Source organism: Osmia bicornis, unplaced genomic scaffold (genome assembly GCF_907164935.1).
Source record: "Osmia bicornis bicornis unplaced genomic scaffold, iOsmBic2.1, whole genome shotgun sequence".
Lineage (NCBI taxonomy): Eukaryota > Metazoa > Arthropoda > Insecta > Hymenoptera > Megachilidae > Osmia > Osmia bicornis.
In genome coordinates this window covers 10,641-17,340 of record NW_025791368.1, presented here as the reverse complement: position 1 = coordinate 17,340, position 6,700 = coordinate 10,641, and positions in this window count along the sequence as shown.

Sequence of the window (6,700 nt, the reverse complement as noted above, 5' to 3'; positions counted from 1 at the left end):
CAAGAAATCTGTTTGTGGTGGATCATTAAAGGAGTAAAGGTCGTTTGCATTCAGTTGCTGGAAAGATGGGCAGGGATATAGGTGGTAAAGTCATAGGAGTTTGGTTCTAGGAGAGGAAAGTCTATCGTGATGATCACTCTTCCTTTTGCGTATACAGCACTCATTGTTGTTGTGCCCTGGAGTTGCTCCGATCTCAACTCTTCCATTGAGAGCGGGAATTCAGATGTGTGGAAGTTTGGATGGCCTTGCATAGTTGGTCTGGTGATAGGATCATTGGATGTAGGATTCCTAATTTTGCGAACATCATTGCGTCGGTCATGGTGGATAGTGTTAATACATATTCGTCAGTTTGCCGGATCAATCTGGTTCCCCAGGAGGACATAGCTAGTTCTAATTCTAGTTTGTCTTCGCGTCTGCCAACTTCTGCGTTTTATAGAGGATGTGTTCGATTCTAGTGTTCATATTTGTTGCCGATTTGGAAAGAGTGTTCAGCGTATTATATGCTTTACGGAATTCAGATTTAATTACGTGGGTTTGGTTATGAATTAAAGATGTTATTTGCTTTTGGTCGTTATAAATTTTGTCGATTTTCGCGGTTATAATATTCCGCGTCGGTTTCGTCGAGTGTTCCGAACAGAGTTTTGCTGATCGAGCCGATGAATCCGAGAGGGGCTCGTCTTACTCTAACCGTATTTTTCCCGAGCGCGTGTGCTAATAAATTTTCGTATCGTACTGCCTCCGCTAGTTTTCTGTCTAGGTCTTCTCTTAGGTGTCCGCGGGGCATGATGTTATGTTCTGGGCCCTGCACATGACCTTCATGCGGTTTTACCGCGAAGGTGGTGTCTGGGCGGCTAGTTAGGATTTCCGCTACATCCAGAGCTGTTACTAGTCTCCCACGTTGTCCGAAACGTGCGGATCGGGGATAGCTTCTCTGGATATAGTCCGGGGTTTGTACCTTAACCGGGTAACGGAATAGTCGCCCTCATATGGCTCGCGATCGTGAACTGGATGGAGGCGATTCCCAACAGCAGGTACCAGGGGCCCATGGTGGTTTGGTTGTTCTATCTAGTGGTTTGCTATATTTACTGGATTTCCTAAATAAATACCTTGTCTTTCAGTAGGGTCGAAAGGGGGAGGCTTCCAGGTGTTATCGGATTTGTTTTCAAGGTTTTTCGAATGAGCGAGTTTTAATTTGTTAAGATGTTTTGCAAATTTTCTTCCCTGTTCGTCCCTGAGGATTGCGTTGCTATTGTCAGTTATTTCGCAAATTTTGAACGGGCCGATATAATGAGGGTCGAATTTACTAAGACGTGGCTCTTTTAATACATAAACTTGATCGTTGGGCGAGAATTGCACTTCATTACTTTTCTTGTCGTATTGTAATTTGCACGTTCTTTGCTTGTTCAAGATTTTTTTCTTGCTATTTGCCGTATCTCTTCTAATTTCTGTACTAAATTTTGAATGTATACTGGATAGGTCAGGAGTTCTTCGTGGGTCATAGGAGTGAAGGGGTCTCTTGCTAGCTGGCCGAAAACTACTTCGTAAGGCGAAAGTTTGTTGCTTCGTGTGTTGATGTGTTATATGAGTACGTTGCGAATGGGAGGAAAATATCCCAGTCATACTTGTTTTCAATGAAATGTTTTAAGTATTCGATGAGTACGTGGTGACTTCGCTCAAGGGAACCGTTAGTTTGAGGCCTGTAACCGGAGGTGGTAACGTGTTCAATATTAAAAGTTTTTGCTATTCCTTTAAGAACTTGATTATAAACGACGTTCCGCGATCCGTGAGGATTGCCCGTGGCGCGCCGAACATTGCAATAAAGTAACGCGAGAAGGCGTCTGCTACGGTCTCAGCTCGAATATCTGGTAATGGAATAGCCATGCAAAATTTTGAAAATTGACATTGCAGTGTGAGAATATGACGGTTTCCGCTTGGCGTGAATGGAAGAGGTCCGACTGTGTCTAATGCTATCTTGTCAAATGGTTTTGCTGGGGTATCGGTAATAAACATTGGTTCACGAGTTTTTATTCTTAACTAGTTTCTGCTCCTGGCAGCTTTTGCAGGAACGTATGTAATCTTCTATGTTTCGATGCATTTTCGGCCATTCGAATCGGTCTCGAATGCGGCGGTACGTTTTGGTCACTCCCTTGTGACCTCCTATCAGGCTCTCGTGGTAATGACGGATAATATCTTCGCGTTTGGTCCTCTGGTGGAGTCTGTACCTCGCCCGTGCAGATTATGATAGTTATGGGATAGTCATGAAATACTTCATATAAATGCTGTTGGAGCATTGGTATGCTAACTTGAAGCAAGGTTTCTCCGCTTGCCGGAATGCGGAGGTTATCTATGCCTTCTATTTTGGCGCTGAGTTTTAATGCGTGTAATATGTAGGGTAATTGATGTGGTTCGATTGTGTGAAAAAATGTCTTGCTCCTACAATGCTAAAGATTCGCCTTTCCTCGGCTTGGGTAATAATTACGCGGCCTTCAGTTAGATCTTCGTTGAGTAGGTTTGTCTCTGATAGCATTCCTAGAGCTTTTAAAGTTCTGCAAATAGGGCTGGTGAGAATTTTGTCGGCAGGGATAAAGTGCGCGATATTACCAGGGCCCTCCGTGAGAGGAGCTTTAGAAATTACTATTTTGCAATGAGTTGCCGTTGTTGTTGGGCCGGCGGTGACCTGAGGGTCCGGTGCGTAAATATTATCTATCTCCTTCCATTCGCGAGTGAATTTGGGGGTCCTAAACGTAGACTGCGGTATATCTAGTATTTCTGAAGGAGATGGCAAATCCCATGAAGTGCGTGTTGGTTGTTCGACGGTATCTGTTTGCGTGAGCTCGTGCGAGGATGGTTCATGTTCTGAATCACCTTGATCTGTGGATGGCTGCGTAGGTTCCCGGGTGGAGAGAGGTGACCCCCAAGATACTCGTTTTCTTGGTTTTGGGGGTACTACTCGCCAATGCCTCATGCTCTTGCTCCGTGGTGACGTTGTCATCCCTCATGGTGGAGTTTGCATTGGGCTCGATTTCTTCCGGTTCTCTATTCCCTATGGATTGTGTTTCATCCAGGATCAAGGATATAAGTTGGGCCGCACGGCGTGCGCTTACCCGGGTTGCGATGGTTCTTCCGAAGGCGTTATTGGTAACGCAAAAGGTACCGGATTCCTTGACAAGGCGTCTGCGTTTGCATTTACACGACCCGGTTTGTATATGATTTCATAATTATAATCCTCTAGGAGTATTCGCCATCGGGCTAGACGTGACACCGGGTCTTTAACCGAGAATAGCCATTGTAGGGGGCGATGATCAGTTACTAACGTGAATTTTCTGCATAGATATATGTTCCTGAAATGTTTGACTGCAAAAATGATCGCGAAGCATTCTTTTTCCATTGTAGAATAGTTTTGCTGAGCCGGCCGTAAGAGCTAACGATGCGTAGGCGATAGGTGGATCTTCGCCTATTTTGCCCTGACTTAGGACAGCGCCGACAGCGATGTCTGATGCGTCGGTGGTGATAATAAAGGGTTCATCAAATTCGGATAGCGTAAAACGGGTTCTTTGCACAACGTCTGTCGTAGTTCTTCAAAACTTTTCTGGTGGGCTTCGGTCCATGCAAATGGTTTCTTGGGACTCGTTAATTCTGTCAGAGGTTTGGCCTGTTGTGACAGATCCGGGATGAATCGCCTATAGTAGTTTACCAATCCTAAAAATTGTTTGAGTGTTTTGCGCGTGGTTGGACTCGGAAAACTTTCTACTGCTCGAATTTTCTCCGGGTTTGGTCTTATTCCCTCGGATGAGATGATATGGCCCAAATAGGTTACCTCCTTTTTCAGGAATTCTGCCTTATCTGGTTGTAATGTGAGGTATTTTCGCGTAGGCGTTGGAATAACGTTTTGAGTCGTGTTTCCATTTCCTCCAAGGTGCGTCCGTAAACTACTATGTCGTCAATGTATACATACCAGGATTTTCCCAATTAATCCCTTTAAAACGAGTTGCATGAGCCTTTGAAAAGTGGCAGTGCATTTTTCAAACCGAACGGCATGCGCGCGTATTCGTAATGTCCATCCGGAGTTGAGAATGCCGTTTTCTCCTGATCCTCCGGGGCCATGCGTATTTGATGAAATCCGTTTGCCAAGTCAAACACAGCGAAATATTTCGCACCTCCTAACCGGTCGAAAATGTCTGAAATGCGGGAATCGGGAAACGGTCGTCGATTGTTTTCGCGTTAATTTACGGAAGTCTACGACCATTCTCCAGCGCACATTTCCTTTCGAATCTGGTTTTTTCGGAACTAGCCAGAGGGGCGAATTGTATGGTGAGTTCGAGCGAACTATACTCCCAATCCTCTAATTTTGAATTTGCTTCGATATTTCTTTCTCCTGGTCAAAGCTGAAGGGATACTGTCGCGTGAATACCGGAGTTTTGTCGTCCACAGGGATGTTGTGAACGATTGTTTTCGTATCTCACAGGGGATCGCCGGGAATAAAAACTCTATCCGCGTAACGTGTTACGATACTTTCAACCATGCGTCGCGGTTTGTCTTCTAAGTGATCTAATTTTAACGCTTTGTTAATTTTATGGATTCTTTCAATGTCGGAGTGTTGCGTGACGACATAGTCTCCTAGGTCTTCGCCTTGAAATTCCAGCTGTTCATCTGTCAGCGGTGTCAGCGGTCTAGGTGGGTCAGTAATGTCGGTCACGTTGCGCGTTTCGTCACTGGACTCCTGCGGATTCTGCTGGGTCAGCCGTTCGACCGGCGCGGTCCGCGTTCCTCGTCGTTATCGTCGGTGCAATCGGCTGACGCAATTTTCGTACATTCCTGTTCACCGAGGAGCGCTCGTGGGGCTTCCTGGTTGCGTTGAGAAGATGTCAGCGTTTTCTTTTATCTCCCGTGAGTTCGAGAATCCGATAGGATGAATCGGCCGTTTGCCCGTTACTAGGGTTCTATGATGAAAAGAAATTTCGCTTTCTTCTGTAGGAGGTACGGGCTACCTAATAATCCTATAACTCCGTCAGGGAAATCCGGGTTGTCGACGACGTAGAAGAGGGTTTGGCTTTCGTTTATTTTGATGCTTATGATACCGGAGCAATGATGTATCCTTGCAGTCCTTTTACGCTGACGCTCTCGCATTTAATGATCGGCGCGTCGGTCCGTAGCGCGTTTGACTTAATCAAGTTCAACATCGAGCCGGTTGTCTATTATAAATTCTCCGTTTCCCTTCCTTAGTTCCTTGAGCGGATCCTGATTCTCGGCGAAGGAGCCTGTAAGAGTCCTGGGGACTCGCTTTGGCTGGTGGTGATCGCGGCGAGGCGTAAAAGCTGCGCCCGCTCGATGGTCCGCGGGTGAACGGGCGTGATTGAAATTTAAATTTTCCCTTTCTGGCGTACTATTTCGCGACTGTCTGTTATCTAGTCTCGGCGGAGGATCGCGCCCACGTTCAGGATAGCTATTTCCTAGTGGTCGGCGTGGTCCTTGGCGCCGATTAGTCCGCGTGAATAATTATTTGAATAGTTTGTTGGATCTGAATATTGAGTTCCGTGTGCGTTATGGTAATTATGGTGATTATGGTAATATGGATCTTGGGGTGGTGTCCCTTTGAGCGTGGCCGCATCCGCAGAAACAAGACGGCTGCGGGGGTATGTATGGTGCACAGCCGTGTGGGCATCCGGACCCGCATGGTGGGGTTGCGTACCGAGATTGGCACGTGTTTGCCGGAGGGGCCGCGGGCTGGACCGTGTTCGCATAGCAAGAGGCCACATGGATGGCTAGGGTATTCTGGTTGTACCTGCGGTGGCGGTTCTCGCCATTCAGACCAGGTTCGATTGTAGTCGTATGGTGAAGAGGGGTTGCTGGTAAAGGATGAACGTGAGAATTTGCCGGAGGGGCCAATTTTTTCATTTTTGCATCATTCTTATCTATTAAAAGAGCCTCGTCCATGATACCGGTGAGCGTTGTTTTTCTTGCGGTCATTACAGCCTGAGCTAATTTTGCTGGCAAGCCTCGGATGTAGGCTCGCCCTGCTAAGATGTCAAATTTTTTCGGGGTCAAAGTTTTGCCCTTTTCGTCGTGACCGCTTGCTGATGCCTTATAAAGGAGCCTGGTGAAACGGTGGGTATATTCCAGAACGGTTTCATTATCTCTCATTGGGAGATTTGCGAGTTCTAAGCAGAGTTCCTTATACGTTTTGTTAGGGCATATCTTTTCCGGAGCAATTTAACAGATCTACAACGCTAGTACATTCTTGTTGTTCTACGTAAAATTAACGTGCTGGACCAATTTATCCATTAGACCTTCGAGAAAAGTGGTCTCCTGGCCGGGGGGGACTCGTGATTTTACTTTGTGTATCGCGTTTAAAAAGTCTTCGAACGAAACCTTGTCAGGGTCGAAATCAGGGATTTTTTTCTAAAATCCGATCCACCTTTCTCTCCTCCCTTTCGGTGATAAACCATGATCAATATGCGATGTCCCGGATTGACCGAGGCTCCTCGTGTCTCTTATGGACGGCGAGGCTGTCGGAGGCAGTGGTGAGTTGCGAGGGGGAATCGTGTCGTGAACGAGAGGCATAGTGAGCGTTGTGAGTGGACAAGGGTTTGATCAAGTTACGGCGCGTTAAGCAACGGAAATTAATGAATTTTAATATTACGTGAATCCGTATGGTTAACGAAAAATCCCACTTCTGACACCAAATTGTTACGTCCCACCT